The following is a 19,660-nucleotide window of genomic DNA, read 5'->3' as shown; positions in this document are numbered from 1 at the left end:
CAGAATGCTAACTGCTATGCAGTCATCCCAAGGGCTCCACTGATATGCACAGGTGCATTCCTCTGGAAGTTGGAAGGAAACCCTGCATTCTCCACAGTTGTCAACCTGCAGATATTGCAGGTCCTGGAACTAATTTGAAGCCACCCTCTGTGGTTGTGTCATCATAATTTCGGCCTTGAACTGGTTCCATAGAAATCAATCTAGCCATCTCCACAGTAAAACGGGTTTCTACTATTCCAGTTTGAACCAACCTAAGTAGTCAGTGTAGCTATGTCCTATAAAACCATAAGATGGGCTATATTGTACCAGATTAAAAGACTTATACAGTTGTACAGTTTGTCTCCATTGTGGCTAACAAAATCCCTATGAGAAGTTCATGAACACTGAACAGGATATAAGTGCAGTTACAGCCACCCTCTTCTGTTCTGAAGAAAATTGTATTCTTTCTCACACTGTATATACTCTAGCTATTGAGACAAGCAATCGTGGCAGCCTATTTTTCATGAATTTGTCAACTTGCTGTGAAATATGGCAACTCAAACTGTGGCTTTCTTTTTTTCTGAACATGATGTCTTGTCATATGCAGTGAATTCATAAAACATTGTTCATGAGTTGGTTGCCTCCTTACAAGTTGTTTTATATAAAGCCGAGTTGTTTTATAACCTGATTTTTAACAATGGGAAAGCACAAGATCTTTAAATCGCCACTAGAGGGCACTTAAAGCCATACTTTGCATTTTGAACTATTATGGGTTTTTTTTTCCTTTATGAAAGAATGACGTTTTCCTCAAGATAACACATACATTTAAAGCTGTCTTTTTCTTTGCTGTATGATTTAATGAAAGAGGCTACTTCACACCCAACTCCACATCATAAATAACTAAAATTGAAAAAAAGTTCTGTTGAACACAGTGATGCTAACAAAAGCCATATCTCATAGTGTGCAACTTATGTAAGCAGTGTCTGTAGTATGATTCTCTTTCATCACTATGCAAGTATTCTTCATGTCACATTCATATTTTCAAAATATGAGTGGCAAAAAATGACTGTGGGCTTTTAATAGGAATCTGGTGAGGTGGCATTTCATAATAACCTTGCTTGATAATTATCTGTTTGATTGATTGATATGTATTTCAATTGCTATATGTTTAGATTGTTTTATATTTTGATAAAATGTGTTTTATTGTTTACCTGTGCAGCACTGAATTTTTGCCAGATTTGTAAGCCGCATTGAGTCCCCTCCGGGGTTGAGAAAGATGGGGTAGAAATGAAGCAAATAAATAAATACATTTTTCCCAATGTGTGATTTAATTGGTTTATTTTAGGGTGGTTTATTTTAAATTCATTTTAAGACGACAGTTTAAAGTTCTAAAATGGTTTAGGACCAGGACTATCTCCTGTTATATTATTTTTTTCAGGTTGCTGTAGTCAACTTGAGACTTGTTTAGCATGATACAGGTGAGGTCTTCCTCCCCACTTATTGGCCATCTTGGATGGAGAGGGATATTGGAGAGATCAAGGGCTAGGAAGGCATGGTGTCTGCAGATCAAGGACTTGCCTGACCTTTCTATGCCATGTCCCAATCCCCTTCTCTGATGTTGGATAGGAAGGATTGTGAATTGTCCTGTCAAAACTGGTCAAAACATTTTTAAGTACCAGAAACCTGACAAGAAAAACCCACAACTCATGCATTCAATACTTATTCTGCGCAACATGTGTCCATGCTTGTTTTTGCAGAAAACACTGAAAGTGCGTGGGGGGGGGGGGGCATTAATGAAATAGCCATATACAAATTTTACAGGTAAGAAGGACTGAATTGCACATTGTCTGGAAGCATTACAATTTTCAAAGAATTTCTCCCAGCAAGAAGAAAATTGCTCAAAATAATCATTGCTTCATTTTAGAAGGAAATTAGTGAAGAATTAATTAATGAGAAATGGCATCCCTAAAGAACCGAGATCCTATTTTTCTTTGGCCTTTCAAACATTTTTCTTAGTCACGAGTCAGTGATGTGGAATGATGGGAGCTGTGATCTGAATACATCTGAATACATCTGGCAAACTACATGCATGCTGTTTCTATCCCTGCGGATCCCAAATTGTTGCTCCTGGATAGCTTCTGTTTTACATCCTACATTTCTGCTAAAATATTTTACATCCCACATTTCCACTAAAAATAACATTTTGTATGATTAACTGGTGAATATTTTGGCAAAAAGACATTTAAGATCAAGATAACCTGATCTTTTTGGTGTTGTTTAGGAACTTGGGAACATTCACTGTGGCTTTATCTTCTGAGTTGGGAATGGGAAGAGAAGGACTGAAGACATTCCCTCCAATTGTCCCAATTAATTATCTGTGCTCCCAGAGGTGCATTTAAAATGTCTTGGTTTATCTGGGTCCATTCTTCTTGTCCCCTTTATGCTCAGCTTACTTCAGTTACTTCAAACTGAGTTCAAAGTAAAAAGGAGTTTGCATGTGGTTAACTCAGAAGCAGGGAGAAAAAAGGAGCAGGAATGGTAGGGAAGAACCTTGCCCATACAGGTAAAAGAAAACGCTCCAAACTGTTCTTTCTCATTAATAATTTTGCCAACAATCTTGATGTTGTCTGGCCACATGTGTCCTAGTTTCCATTTGTGACATTGTGGATAGACAAACAGAAGGCAGCTTTCCTGATAAATCTTAGTGATGGAGCAAATTCTGAAGAGTCGTTGGTAGCTAGTGTTCCCCTGTTGCTGCAGGTGCCACAAACAAATGTTTGTCTTGTGATGCTGTCAGGACCAAAATATTGCTGGCAAGAGGGGCCTGTAGATCCCTTTTCAATCCATTCATAAGTTTCAATACTATTTGCCAATTATCCCAGCTTCATTTTCTAGCTATGGAGAATAAAGAGATGGCAGCATGTTTGAGGTTACAGGTTTTGAAGCTGTAGTGTCAGTCAACTCATTTGGAACACAGGTAGAGGGAATGATCCCCAGACTTTGGCCTCCAAGTGTTTTGGACTTCAATGTCCAGAAACCCCATGAAGTTTAGACAGCAGGAATTTCTATTGGTGAAGTCCAAAACATCTAAAGGACCAAAGTTTGGGGACCACTGGTTCCGAGCCACCCACATCCTCGGGTCTGAAAAGGACTGGTTGAAGCCCTAGAGATGGCTTCTTGTGACTAAGTTCTGCAACATGATCTTGATCTTCTGCAGCTCAAAGCTGGGACTACAGTAGCAGAGCTTTCACACCAAAACAAAGGTGATGAAATTGCTGAAAGTTGTCAACCAACCTTAGAATCATAAGAGTTAAAAGAGACTACCAGGATAATCAAGTCCAACCCCGCCACCTCCCAATGCAGGATTGCACAGTCAAAGCACTCCCAACAAATGACCATCCAGTCTTTTTAAAAACCTTCAGAGAAGGAGACTTAACCACACTTTATGGCAACATATTCAACTGTCAAACAGCTCTTACCATCAAAAAGGTCTTAAACAGGCCTTACTTCCTAGCTGTTTAAGATCTGTGGTTTCCTCTATGCTTTTCCTGTTCTTTCAGGAAAAGCATTAAAATCTAGCATAATGGCAACAAATGTGTAAAATCCAAAGAATCATTCTGAAGTAATCAAATGCAAGTTTACAGTATTGACCAGGAAACAGCATGAATGGCAGCAAGCACACTGAACTCCAAGAATGAGTAAGCTGCATGCTTTCCCCCTCAACTTTCTTGAAATAGCACCATAGATTTTTCTTCCATTTGTTCATTTTGGCATTTGAGGGAAATAAGCAAAGGGCATTCAACAGTGCAAACCTATATTTGTCTGCTCAGAAATAGCACCTTTATATTCAATGGGAAATTTTTCCCTGATAGGTTTGGATTGCATAGCATCTGAATATTTAAAGGTTTGCAATGGAACCCAACTCTCAGTGTTATAATTAAGTGTGAATATTAGGTTTCTATTATCTGACATTTTGCTGTTATTTGGTCTAACAGCAATACTATTTTTTTGCGAATTTCTATTTCATTCTTTCAGATAAGAATCTAATATCCTTATTCCTTGACAGGTTGTGTGCTATGACTTCTTTTGCCACATTTTAAGAGCAAATATAGATATGAGATTAGAAAGGGCCTCAGGATATAATATCATCCCAGGATATTTGACTCATATTAGGGAATGAATATCTGACCTTACTGAGACTGGATAGCTAAAGGCAACAATCTTCATCCTACAACCTATATATTCTCAGTTGCAGAACAAAGCAAAATGTATAAAATATATTATTTGCTCCTTTTTCCAAATCTGTGTTGTTGTGCTATAATCTATGTACATAGACAGAAAAAAAGAAGTCACAACTATGTTGGATTTTTTTTCTTAACCCAATAGATGGTGTGGTATATTTATTCATACTTTTTTTTCCGTGTCAGGAGCGACTTGAGAAACTGCAAGTCGCTTCTGGTGTGAGAGAATTGGCCATTTGCAAGGGGACGCCTGGATGTTTGATGTTTTACCATCCTTGTGGGAGGCTTCTCTCAAGTCCCTGCATGGGGAGCTGGAGCTGACAGATGGAGCTCATCCATGCTTTCCCTGGATTTGAACCTGTTACCTGTCGGTCTTCAGTCCTGCCAGCCACTGGGGGCTCATTTATTCATACTGTCCATATCTTTATTATCTTTATTTATACCCCAATTTCCCCTAGAATTGGAACTCAAGATTATCCTTTAAGCTGGAAATGCTGAATTCAACACTTATGATGACTACAGAAACAACAGCAAAAAAGTTTCCTCTCTTCTTTACTTCCCGGTATCCTAAATCTCCAAAAATATATAACTCAAATAATCTCAGTGTTTTCCAGGACCTATCAGAAACTGATAGCTGCCAAAAGGAAAATTCAAGAACAGGCAAACAGTTTACTAAAATGTTTTTATATATTCAGAGTCTAAATTGACAATACTCAAATATTGTGTTAGATCTTATCAAATGATTAACTGAAATCAAGATAAATGACTTTCATAGCATTCCTATCATCTACTAAACTCATGATCTGATTTTTAAAAAGTGTTGGTTCATATCTTTTCTGAGTATTTTGTCCTTGAAAGACACATCCTGGCTCTTAGTAATCACTGCATTGTTGTCAAAATGCTTGCAGACAGCTCCTGTGTTCTAATATTTCTTTAGATATTGAGGTCAGGCATACTAGCTTGTCACTCTCTGAATCTTTTTTAAACAACAGCTACAACAGCAACAAAACAAGTTTCCCTCAGTGTTTTCAGTGGCAATTACAGACATATGAGTCATTAATGGGAAGGTGTTGAGAAAGGAACCAATCAACATGTTCACAAATCCTCTAGTTGTTCTAACCCTGAACTCGTTAGAAACCAACACATGTATTATTCATTGGTTCATGTCTTTTCTGACCCAATGTCTGTTCATATTTCAAGATCTATGTGGTGCTTCAGAAGTACTCTAATGCAGTTTATGAGTGGAACATAATTTATTCTTCCAAAATACTCTGATCCAGAATTCATCATATTATATTGCCTTGGTGAGGGAACAGTGAATAATGCCATGTAATGAACAATATCACAGAGACTGCATAAAACATATAAAATAAATATGGGATTAATAGATTTCAATTAAAATCACAGGTGTGGGATGTTTCAAAGAAATAACAGAAGCTTGCCTTAAGAGCTACCAGGGCTTTTGCTGTTGCCTGTGATGCCGTGTCCCTAAATGCCCTTGCAGACTTAATTAAGGAAAGCTATCAATCAAAGATAATGACTCTTTATGTTATTACTTCATTCTCAAGTAGGATGGAGCCAGGACTGCTCAGCAACCAGAGACATTGTTTCCTAATTGAAGCAGAGACGATAGGCAAGTGACACTCTTTCATGTAACGTAATAAAAAAGGATTTGGTCATCATGGTGAATTGTTAGGAGCCCCAGTGAATCCTGTCTACCAGAGTAATAAGTACTCCACTAGTTAGCAGCCTGTCTGTGAATTAATTAATTTTTCCAGGTAAATAAACATGCTTGGCTTTATCCCATCAAGAATATTTGTGGATGCAAGCACAAAGGCAGACAAAAAAAGGATAGCCCAATCTAGGAGAGTATCGTTCAGAATGTATAAAAGTAAGTTTTATTGTGAAATTATGAATAAAATCCCTGCTGGGAATATAGTTAGAATGATTTGTAATAACTGAAATGCTGTAAATGCTCCCCTCTCATCCCTTTTTAGAGCTTCCCAGTTGTCTGATATTTCTTATTAGCCGTCGTCCCGTCCCCCCCCCCCCCCCCATTTTAGATTCATACATGCACTTTAAACTGTAAGTTCAGTCTGCTTTTTAATCTGTCTCTTTTATAACATGTTTTTAATCTGCTTTTTATCTGACCTACTTGGGAACTGCAATTCCCTTCCTTGGCACATGTGCCTCATTCTATTCTGTGCTGGTCAAAGACCATAATAAATCATTGATTGATTGAATAAAATCCCCTTTTTACATATCCTGAGAGACTACAACTACATTTAACTGTAGAATTAATGTGGTTTGACACCACTTCAACTGACAATGTCCTTAGTCTTCCGCTTTAGTTCTAGAGCAATAGAAACAATTTGGCAAAATCACACTAGTGATAGCACTAGTGAAACAAATACCAATGAAAATGTGTATATAAATATGTTTTTCATTGGAGATACATCTTGCAATCTCCTTGTGTAGGAAAGATTCCATGTAAACACGTGGTTATATCATCAGTATAGGTTTGCTCTCTAGAAATCATGCAATTAATTGGCCAGCAATGCAATCCCGTACATGATTATTCAGAATTACCTTCCATTGATGGCTTTGTTCCATTGAAGTACTGCAGAAAACAGTTGGATTTTAGTAGGATTACCAGTATCCCACTGTGTTCAATGCAACTCACTCCCACCTAAAAAAAACTGCAGGCTTAATTCCTTTCTTTTCATAGCCTTATTTATAAGGTTGGCATGATTGTTAGCTGCCCTGTCAAAAGACTGCACAACTCTACAGAGAGACTAGCAGAATTTTAATTTAAAGATAGTGTGGGGTTGGGGAGGGGGCTCTTAGAAAGGACGATTTCATATTGTCACAACTGCGTACTGAAATAATATGGTACCTAAAATGTGTTGACGTCAACATTTCTAAATCCAAATTAGCTGTACAAAAGAAGAAAAGAAAATTGATGATGACTTTTGGGGCCATGTAAAATCATACCAATTTATGGCTACCATATGCTATTATTTAAAGATATATGGAATTGAAATTGGATTTGAACTTATACTAGAAGCCAGGGTGACTAAACGGGTAGTTCTGCTTTGGATATATCAAGAGGTTATGTGCTTTATTGGAGAACATGACAGTGCTCAGTAAAATGGAAGGCATTATGAAAAGAGCAAGATAACATTATAGATGAATCAATTTAGTGATGGATGTCACAGTCCCTAATTTACAACATTTGAACAGGACAACTGATGACCAGGTATCTTAGAAGTCTCTTATTGATAAGACCATCATGAGTCAAAGTCAACTTGACAGCAAATAAAGATTATGTAACTGACTTTTAAAATCCCAATTTAGGTGTGAATTCGCTGTATTATGTTGTTGTTTTTATATCCAGTTTGAAGATCACTCTGCCTTTTTCAAGTGTTTCTTGTTGTCAAAGAGATCCTGCATTCCATTGTTGTTGTTTTTCTCCTTCTAATCTCTTAAATTAATTCTCTGTCGCTTGTTCTGGACTTCTGAATATCATTATGTGTTCTTCAGGTAAAGTGGTTTTCTTCCTCGAATTCAGTGGTAAACTATGGGGAGGGGGGGGGGAATGAATGCAGGATGAGAAAGTGATGCACATATCCAGGCTGTGGTACCTTTTGCAGTCAGTCAAAAGCCTTTAACGAAGTGGGTACATCTCAATGGGACAGGGATTCTATTTCCAATTTTAGTCAGAGTTGAAGAAGCCGTTCTACATGTTGAAAAATTTTTGAGGTTGGGCTAGCACTTCAGACTGCTCTTTTAAACTTCAGACTACATCTTGGAGTGGATTCACAATCCTAATGGCATGGAGGGCGGCCATTGCTTTTGGAGGGCAGGTCAAAATGCTTAGTAGTTCAGCTTCCTTGTCTGCAGTCATTTTACTTGCTTCTCATCAGAAATGAGCAACTTCGTAGGGCTCACTCCTTTGGAGAGATTCTCTGTTGCCTAGCACATATATGAAGGAAATCACAGGATGGATATCTTTCATTGTTCTATATCAAATTATGAGTCCATCTAGTACAGCTTTTAAATGTATCGGGATTCATTAGAATGTATTTTAAAACCACAAACAAACGATTACATGTACTTGCCATTCCTTGTGTGGTTCTTTAATCAACAAATATTTATCACAGACTCAAACTCATTTTTTTATAAGAGGAAAGGTATGCCGAGGTAAATTGATGGCTGCCTCTCTTTGATGTGAATGTTGTTTTCAATTTCTCACTTTGAAAATACAGCTAGGCATTCAACTCTGAATACATGAATACATACAGGAGCTGGAAACAAATGGTCCAGAAAGCAACAAATCACAAGGCATATATATCTATATATAGAGAGGGGGGGGGCACATTTCATTGCCTACCTTAGTAATAGATATTTACAACTGTAGATCTGGAGGAAAAGGTGTCATCATTTGCACTTTTTCAAAAAAGGCTTTCAAACTACATTTTATAACTTTTTCACTATGAATCCTTGAATTTTACTCAAGGTAAATAGAATGTCTGTTTGTTTTAAAGGCTTGGGCAAGTTTCAGTTTTAGATGGGACTGGGACACCTTGCAGCATCACATTTTCTGCAATGATTACGTTGTCACAGTCTTGAATCGGGTGGGATAATGGACTTGTGTATATATACCACTAGGAAATTTTCTAGGCATTGACTTGATCAGAGTTGATTATTTTGCTTGTGATTTAATTTTTTTAAATGAATGGTCATTGATTTCCTTTAACACCAAATTCCATGCAAAATGGACTGTAAATGATTGTGTGGGGAAAAGAAGGGGATCTGATTACTTCAGACTAGAGTTCTTTTACAGTATACCATTACAGTGTCATTATGCCATTTTAACAACCACATGAAACATTTTATGGAATCCTGAGATCTGCAATTTAGGAAGAGGCATTTAGAATTCTCTAGCAGAGAACCTTTATGTCCAGATTACAAACCTCAAGACCTAAGCCTAAGAAGCAGCCATGGCAGATAAAGTATAATCGCATATACAGTAGTGTACAGACAGCCATACACATTTATGGGTCTGACTTTTGCAAATTTGATCACAGATTTTATTAATATATTTTCTCTAGAAATTTGTTGATGCTCCAATGGAAGTTGACCATAGAGTCAGGCTGAAGGACCTAAGGTTCCCTGAGATATTTTTTCTCAAGTTAAACAAACCGCATGTTATTAGTGGCTTTTCTACTTTTGTGTGAGTCTTGATCTCCTAACCCCCAGCAAATGTGGAGGACTCGCTACAGTATGAAAGTGCTACTGCTTTAGAAAGGGCACGGGTTTACAGTGAAAGGAAATGGAATGCAGAAATAAACCCTTTGGTTTTTCCCTTGCCTTCCCCATAAAAGAAAATGAGACTCTAGGGAGATGAGAAGTAATGGATTTAGATGGCAAAGTAAAGACTTTTAAAAGGGACAGAAGGAAAGAGCTGGCAATTAGAAAGAGGGAAACAAAAACTGGTCAGAGGAGGAAGGACCATGGCAAGGAGCAAGTGACGATGATAACAAGGAGATGAAGAAGATGAAAGTGATGGATGGCAAAGAAGGCGAGTTCCTGCTGAGGGGGTCCAGAGATACAAGCATGAAAGCTGGTGACAGGAAGGCTTAGGGAGATGAGGCAGAAAGCTCTGCAGAAGATACAAGACAAAGGGGAAGGGTGAATAAGAATGGAAGAGGTGGTTGGAGAAAGCAGAGAGTAACAGTGAGAGGTAGTGTCAAAGCTAGACGTGGATGGAAAAGGTCCAGGGAAGGAAAGCTACTGGGATGCATTTCCTCATCTATTGGGAGCATGGGAAAATAGCAGCTTCTCTCGTTGGGAAGAAAAAAGGAAAGTGTAGGGAAAAGGGAGAAAGGAAGTGTCTCTCAACACTATCGCCACACTAGAGACCACACTAAAAGTTTGCAGTAGTCAGGGGCTTTCATCCCAAGATTCCAGTTGGAGAATTGCCAGCATTCACCAGGAAACCTGCATGTGAAATTCTAGAGATAGAAATGGAGAAGTTGGAAGTAGAGGGTGATGGTGCATGGTTGCCTGTCTTACTCACCTACTCAGAAAGGAAGGATTATGCAACACAAACTTTCCTGAGTTGTCAAGGCAGGGGAATAATAGAAAAAAATAGTAATACAGCTCAAACTATAAGATGAAGGACAGGGAATAATGAGTCTAGGGTCAGCCCATAGAATACACGAGGCTACAAAATATCCCTAGTTTTTGGAACCAGTCTCCTGTCATGAGTGGCATTTCTGAAGTTGATTTTCGAACAACAGTTAGGAAATAGTCACATTCTGATGTTGGGAGCACCTAAGCCATAAACCTAAATCAGAAATCTGTCTCCCTGCAAAATAGAGAAAAATCTAGTCAACATGATTGATCCTGAACTTACAAGAAAATGACTGGGATGCCAATGTAAATGTACCAAGCTTGGTCAAATCAGTTAACAAATTGCATTCTGGAAAGGAAAGAATAGAAATCCAAAGTAGTTTTGGACTTATTAGATGAAGTTTGATGATTCTGTGGTCAAGCATTTCAATTTGTGTAGTATAACAGACAACTATACATGTATATATTTTAAATTATAGTATACATGTGCTTCTTTCATAAAATCTATACCCAAATCTATTGCCCACTATGTAGAGATGAGAGAAATGAACAACTTTGTAACAAAGTGATTCTTCAACACTATTTTTAGGGAAAGGCTTGGGGGTTCAATATATTTGAAACCAGAAAGAGTAAATAAAGGTAAATGTGGGAGAACACTGACTATCTCCATTGACAGCTACTTTTTATACAGCAGCATAAGCAATTCACAGGCCACTGTATTCCTTAATAACATCTAGAATGAAATAATAATGTTGCTATACTGACTTTTAAAACTTCAAAAGAACATTCAGCGCTTTACTCAAACTCTTATTTGCTTTATTTCATTTTGATTTTCAAATTGTGATGCCATATATAGTGGCCAATGACTCACAGCCAAGATTAACAACACTGCGTCTTGGTAATTGTTATTTCTTTAATGACTGCAATTTCATAAGAATATTTCATTCTGAAGAGCCAGGCAGTGATCATTTCAATAATAGGGTCGACAAATACAATTTGATGTGCCCTGAAGGTTTTTATTCTCCTTCACTTCAGATTGTACTTCATGGCCCTATTGTGAAATAGCTATGGTTGAAGAAGCTATCATTCAAGAACATGGATTATGAAGAAACAAGAACATTTTTGTATTGTCGAAGAGTCTGTCAAATAATCCAAAAGATGCAAGGCAAGATAGAGCTGAAAAGGCAGCAACCTTGAGCACATTTTGATTCTAATATGGGAGTGTGTATCCTCAGGAGGTAAAAGGCATTCTTAGTGTCAGAACAAAGGAGGGTGATATATCATCTTGAATTCCCTGTTAAACGGCACTTTGCTGTAAGGCATTTTCACTTCCATGAGATGAGGGTGGGAATGGGAAGAAAATGATAGATCTCTAAAAGCAGCAAGATATTTTAGTTTTGAGTCTAGTTACAGTTTATTTACCCCTTTTTCCCCTTGTTATGTCAACATTTCCATCAAAGTCGGGCATACAGTGCCCCCCTCAACCCCCCCCCAAGATCCCCCAAGAAATGGAATTGTGAGGGGCAATTTCATAACCAGCCCATGGAAGCAGCCTACTGTGATATCTTGCCTCTTCCTTTCTGATCAGTGTTCTTGATCTCATCATATAGATCAGACAGTTCCATTTTTTTTCTTTTCTTAAATAAAATATAAGCAAATATTTCTCTCTTTTTTAGCCACCCTCTCTTGGGAGTCTTCTTTAATGAATTTAATGAATTATTGGGGGGTTTTTTACCCAAAATGTGGCATAGGAAATGATACAGCAATTCCAGTCTACCCCAAACCACAAATGCAGAATCTATTCTACTGGGGTTAAATCTACTGGGCCTTTCAAAAAGATGGACAAAGTTTAATATTGCTATATCTCTGCAACTAGGAACTACCAATAAATTTGAACTGGTCCATTTTGGGAAGAAAAAATACCTCTTTTTAAACCAGAAAAATTAACTGGTTGAACTTTCTCAGAAAGATTACTTTAAATTTCATAATAAGGATCTAACTGTCCAGGGGAGAATTTAGATGTTTTGGGGTTTGGCAATTCTCTACAAATAAAAAAATGACAAACCAGACATGACACTTTGCAGAAAATATTTCATCTAAATACTCCTCTTTAAAAGTTTCAAGTATATAGTCTAGTATGAACTGCCTAGATAGAATGAGTGAAGAATACTTGTAAACAACACCTATGGTAAGTAGACTTGTCTAGAGTGGAAAGGGAGAGCAGGCTGTTCTTTCCCTGGTCTTTCTTCCTCAATCCCTTTTTCCCCTCATGTTTTCTTCATTTGTTGTTTAATGTAAGAGGTTTAAAGACAAACAACTTTATGGCATTTAACTTCCATAGCACAATTGATACACCTGTAAAATGTTAAATAGAGCCTACTCCTCGGGATGTTGTATAGGAATTCATTGCAACAGTACAACGCTAAATTACTGAATAATAGAATTGGAAGATACCACATGGGGCATCTGGTCCAACCCCCTGCCATGCAGGAAAAGCACAATCAAAGCACCCCTGACAGATGGCAATTCAGCTTCTGCTTAAAAGCCTCCAAGGAAGGAGCTTCCACCACACTCTGAGACAGAGAGTTCCACTGCTGGACAGCTCTTACAGGCAGGAAGTTCATCCTCATGTTCGGGTGAAATCTCCTTTTCTGCAATTTGTAGGTGAAGGAAGACAGCCTTAAGTGTTTGTTCCTACGGCTCTATATTTAGGTAAGAGGTAAAGAAAATGAAACAAAGTAGAAATGAGATGTGGATAGTTCAAGCTGACAATGAGTCTATACATCTGGAAACTGTTTCGCAGAAAAATGGGATACAAATAGAATTGGAAATATTACTTTTCAGTCTACAGATACTAGACCTTCTGACCATGCTGGATGGAACATTCTGGATTTTGTAGCCCAATTTCTAAAGTCTGGATATAAAGTTGAAAAACTAACACATAACAAACAAAGAATAATTGCAGGAAAGATATGCTATTTCACAGCATTGATGTTTATTTAATAATAGCTAAGATGCAGTCCACATGAGGAAAGGATTTCTGGAGTCATTTGTCTGAATCAATCAGTGTTTTCTTTTCTAAAATTTATTATGACTGTGCCAGAGTTTCTTTCCTCATTAATTTTTCTTTGTCACTTATAGTGTTGCCATATTTTACTAGAGAAAACATATAACACACTCATTCTCCTTGATCCTTTCTTTATTTGTTATAAGGATGTGTGTCTTGTTTGAAGCAGAAGATGTAATGTTCATGAGACAAGAATTTCAGAGTTTGTTAAACTGTTAGACATAGGAATCAAATGTTTTATTTTGGCATGAATGAGTCCCACTAGTAAAGGTAAAGGCTCCCCCTAACATTAAGTCTAGTCGTGTCCAACTCTGGGGGATGATGCTCATTTCAATTTCTAAGCCAAAGAGCAGGCGTTGTCCATAGACACCTCCTAGGTCATGTGGCTAGCATGACTGCATGGAGCGCCATTACCTTCCCACAGGAGCGGTACCTATTGATCTACTTATATTTGCATGTTTCCAAACTGCTAGGTTGGCAGAAGCTAGGATTAACAGTGGGAGCTCACCCTGCTCTCTGAATTTGAACTGCTGACCTTTTGGTCAGCAAGTTCAGTGGCTCAGCGGTTTAACCCGCTGCACCACCTGAGTCCCACTAGCTTACAGTTAAATATATGTGTATGTAGTACCTACACACAAATGAAACTGCACTGAAATCTGTAAAAGCTCTTGTGATCACATCTACAAACATCTAAAGAAGTACAGATCAAGGCCCCAGCTTTCATGGGAGATTTTCCTTTCTGCTTTGGTGTGGTTTCGGAAGATTTACCTGATTGTGTGGCTTATGAAGACATCCAGGGACCAACATTTGACTGCCAGATCCACTGAGGTTGCCCATACTGGACCTTAAAAGATGCTTCAGTAGTGATGGAGCAATCAATAGTTTTTATTACTGAGGCAGCATCTTATGCTCAGCAAGTGGGATAGAGTCATAAAGTTGTTAGAGACTCCTGTAAGCCATTTATCTGCACTCCATTCAGCACTTCAAGTAATGGCCTCCTGCCAGATTCTTGCTGAGCTTCTTCTGTGAACAGATGGACACAAAAGAGGAAACACAAGCCACATTTCTTTGGAATGAAACTTAAAAGGAGTTATGCAAACAAACGTCTGGGGTCTGTTGATTTGGAATATGAAGATGTTTTAGCACCACAGAATCAACTGTCACTTGTAACAGGAGTCTTCTTTTCTCCCAAAAGCTCACTCTTCAATCTGTTTTATAGTAGCTGCAAACATTGTCTGTGCTGTTCTTTAAGAAATATAATACGATGTTCTCAGATAGCTAGGAGCAATACAGGTATAAACATAATAAAGAGTGTGGTTTCCAGAGGTTCAAAAAGTTTTCGATAACTCTTGGCAAGATTTATCTGAATTGCTTACTTCAATTCATATATGCATATTGTTTTCAATAAAAGGTTTCACATGTTCAACTCTGTTAGTCTTGTTGTTATTGTTCTGGATGGTGATCCCTATTCTTCTCAAAGTGCATCCAGGAATTACTTTCTTCCACTAGCTTCCCAATTTCTTATTATTTCTATTTTGGTGTCTGAACTTAGAGATCTGTGTTTTTCTGGGGAGGCCTTGTGAAGCAGGCTTGTATTCCACTCTCCCCATTTCTCATAGAAAGGTACACACAGAGAAGGACTGGCTTTCTCAGCTCAAGATTTACTGCATTCTTTATCATTCTGAGAGTGTGTATTTCTTCAGCTTTCCCTCACCACACACCCAATGCTGATGTTGCTAACAAAACCCTCCAGCAACAGAGAGAAGAAGTAAGGGGGTAGAAAGGAGTTTCTTTATCATATGTTGTGCTGTCGCGCGTTGGGCCTATAGCAATTGGCTTTGGAACAGGACGTGCTCTTTGTGCCCAGCAGGACGTCGGGGTGCCTCAGGTGAGAGGCCCTATGGATTTTCCTCTAGAGAGTCTTTAGAAGTTTGAAAGGTTTAACAAAGTTCTTTATTATTGCTTAAGTCTTCAACAAACAATCAAATACTTCTTAGATCTTCAACAAATTAAACAAATGCTTCAAGGCTTTGAATCAACTGGTGGCTTTTTTAATCTTGTCCACAAGGGACAGGCAACTGGCTTTGTGAACTGTTTCTTTTCTTTAAGAGGGAAACCCTTTTAACCCCTCCTTGGGCAATCTACTTTCTAAACTTTGCTGGTGTGGGCACTACTCCCGGCTCCAAACTGCTTCTTGGGTCCCGAGTAGACCTACCAGTCAACGCTTTGTAGATTCTCCAGCTGGAGTCCTTTGGAACTCATCCACAAATTACCATCTTAAATAAAGAGGTCAATAGGAAGGAAGGGAGGGAGGGAGGGAGGGAGGGAGGGAGGGAGGGAGGGAGAAGAGGAAAGGAATAGTTCAAACTGAGTCAGCATGGGTTTGTCAGCCCCAGCTTCCCATTTGGGGACATGAGAGAAGCCTTGCACAGAATGCTAACACATCCAGGTGTCCCCTGGGCAATGTCCTTGCAGACGGCCAATTATCTCACACCAGAAGTGACTTGCAGTATATTCTCAAATTGTTTCTAACACAGAAGAATAAGTCCTGCCAAACTAAAAAATCAGTTTATGATTGGCATGTTTTATATTTCATTTATCCCAACCCCACCTTCAATAAAATTGTGATTAGTAAACTAACTCAGTGTGAAATAGATGAAAATACCATCAGATGGATCCATTTTTATGGCTGCCACAAACTATGTAGAATTTGTTGAGACTCTATGAGATATTCATTGAAAAACTATACCAAAATGTGCCTAAGGATGTCCTGCAAAAAAACAAAGTTTTTGCAGTTTAATAAACCTTTTCCATTTTTTATGATAGAACCAAGTAGGAAATGATATTCATAACCCAGGAACAAAAATCATGTTACATTGTGTAATTAGATATACAATCATGTAATGACTAATACATACAGTTGCATAGCTGATCTTAATTTCCAAAAGAAAGAAAGAAATTTGTGTAAGATTATTTTATTAGTCCCATTTTTTCACCAAAGTTAATAAAGAGTATTAGCAATACATATTGTATTTGGCTTTAAATCTTAGGTTTCTTAACCATACAATTCATTCAGTAGTGGTACATTGTCAAATAATGGTGGTCTGCTCAGAAATCAATTTATTTGTTGACCGCAAGTAGACACGGGGGCAGTGTAAATTGGCTCTACCACCTACTATTACTGAAAAGGACTTATTGATTTGTTTGCTCTGCATCATGTAATGATCTGCACACAGTCAACTACTCAGGAGATAAATACAGCTGGCAAGAAACATTGGGTAGGCCAGCCACTCAGTGTGAATTCAGCATTAAAAGCAATAAAAGCAGCACGAAAAGAACATATTCCTTTTGGGTCCCAGTTTTCTTCCAGATTTATGGATTCAGTCAACTAAAAGAAAACTAACAGCTGACAACTGATTTTTTTTCTTAGTCTTCATCATTAAACATCAAGATCATCACATCCAATTGTATTGCTCTCATAAGGAGAGAAGTTTAACTATGGTCCCTTCTACACTGCCATATAATCCAGATTATATGGAGGTGTAAATGGAACCTATGGCTGGCTATACATAGCCATATAATCCAGATTTTCAAAGCAGATAATCCAGACTATCTGCTTTGAACTGGATCATATCAGGCCCATTCTACACTGCCATATAATCCATATTATGAATGTTGATCTGCCCCCGCCGCCACTGCCGCCTTCCTTCTCAAGCCTCCACTAGTTATTTGTTATGTATATGGCTGCTTACTGCATTGTATATGTGCGTTGGTTTGCAATTTTACCTTACCTCTTTGTTGTGGGAGGGGGTCAGACCATGTGATCAGAACTAGACATGTTCAGGCTCAGACTCCATTTTAGTTTGCAGAAGCCATTAGACTCTTAGAAAGAGTAGAAGCCATCTGTTTGCTTTAGACGTCAGTGTGTGCACTTGCATCAGAAGCAGCCAGTACAGTTTAGACTTCTAAGTAGGAACTATATGTTTAGAGATCAGACAGAGAGCTACTTTGGACTACAGACTACTGTTTCTAAGAAGATGCCCTGTGTTACCTACTCAGAGAAACTACTTAAAGTCCTATTGTAACTGGAATCATAAGCAAAGTGCCTGTATGCTGTATACATGAAGTTTTGTGTGTAAAACAACTCTGTTACTTTTAAAGAAGACTGTTTATTTTGTCTCTTGAGAGCATGATTTAAAGGCAAATATATTTTTGGGCAACTAAAGGAACACTTCTGAAACTCTGCTAAATATGTGTTTTTTGTGCATTGTCACGTCTTTGTCCCTAACAGTTCAAAGTGAGGAAGTCCTGGATCTAATGGGGAAACTAATTAATTTGGTTTACCTGCTTTGTCCTGAATTAATTTTCTTTTACCAAAGGCATCATTTGAACACCTCTAATGAAGGCTCAACCGGTCTCGCATTATGGAAACTGTCTGGAAGGACCCTCAAATTGGGACCCAAAGAAGCCTCCAAAATAATTTTAAAATGTATTGTTGAAGGCTTTCATGACTGGAATCACTGGGTTGTTGTAGGTTTTTTTCGGGCTATATGGCCATGTTCTAGAGGCATTCTCTCCTGACATTTCGCCTGCATCTATGGCAAGCATCCTCAGAGGTTTTGAAGTCTCACAACCTCTGAGGATGCTTGCCATAGATGCAGGTGAGACGTCAGGAGAGAATGCCTCTAGAACATGGCTATATAGCCCAAAAAAACCCTACAACAACCCAATTTTTAAAATATTCACAATCAAAATTTAAAACAATTAGAATAACATAAAACAATAAAAAACATTTTTAAAACAAACAAGTTTAAGAGGAATAAAATATTCCTATAAAATGTTCTGTGAAAATTGCTGGAAGAAACATTAACAACCTCAGATATGCGGATGACACCACTCTGATGGCCGAAAGCGAGGAGGAGCGGAGGAGCCTTCTAATCAAGGTGAAAGAAGAAAGCGCAAAAGCTGGGTTGCAGCTAAACATCACAAAAACCAAGATTATGGCAACAAGAATGATTGACAACTGGAAAATAGAGGGAGAAAATGTGGAGGCCGTGACAGACTTTGTATTTCTAGGTGCAAAGATTACTGCAGATGCAGACTGTGGCCAGGAAATCAGAAGACGCTTACTTCTTGGGAGGAGAGCAATGTCCAGTCTCGATAAAATAGTAAAGAGTAGAGACATCACACTGGCAACAAAGATCCGCCTAGTCAAAGCCATGGTATTCCCTGTAGTAACCTACGGATGTGAGAGCTGGACCTTAGGGAAGGCTGAGCGAAGGAAGATCGATGCTTTTGAGCTGTGGTGCTGGAGGAAAGTTCTGAGAGTGCCTTGGACTGCGAGAAGATCCAACCAGTCCATCCTCCAGGAAATAAAGCCCGGCTGCTCACTGGAGGGAAGGATACTAGAGACAAAGTGAAGTACTTTGGTCACATCATGAGGAGACAGCAAAGCCTAGAAAAGACAATTATGCTGGGGAAAGTGGAAGGTAAAAGGAAGAGGTGCCGACCAAGGACAAGATGGATGGATGGCATCCTTGAAGTGACTGGACTGACCTTGGAGGAGCTGGGGGTGGTGACAGCCGACAGGAAGCTCAGGCGTGGACTGGTCCATGAGGTCACGAAGAGTCGGAGACGACTGAACGAATGAACAACAACAACAATAAAATGTTCTCCTTTTTATATGTCAAAAGCCCATTTGAATACGGTTTTATAACACTTCTAAATATTTCTACTTTTAAGTATTATTATATGTACTTGTGTATAAGTCATGTTCGTGTATAAATTGTCAGTCAAGTAACTTGAGTCTACATAGCCATGGACTGTAATACGTATACTGAATAAGAAATGACATCTTTAGGATGCACTGGCACTTAGTGGAAAGCAAGAGGGAGAATTACTCAGTCTGACTATTTTGAGTCTGCTAAACTGCCAAGAGAAATAATTCTTGAAAGGTTGAAGTATAACAGTTAATCCAAAGTTTTGGAAGGATAGAATGTACTGAACTCCATCTGTCAGGTACCTGGTCATTGTGTTCTCAATAGTACCAGACAGCTTACATCACTATGCCAGATATACTTCCCCATAAAAGTGTGCATAATTTCTTTTCTGGCTGATAATAGTGTTCTGTAAAGCTTTGGAAAAAGAGAATCCTTGCAATTCTTGAACAATGCCTCATACAGTGAAACTTAATTAAAGAACCTCTCACAACACGTGCATGCCAATAGGCCTTATT

The sequence above is a fragment of the Anolis sagrei genome, chromosome 4 (assembly GCF_037176765.1).
Source record: "Anolis sagrei isolate rAnoSag1 chromosome 4, rAnoSag1.mat, whole genome shotgun sequence".
NCBI lineage: Eukaryota > Metazoa > Chordata > Lepidosauria > Squamata > Dactyloidae > Anolis > Anolis sagrei.
Note: the sequence above shows the minus strand (reverse complement) of the source record.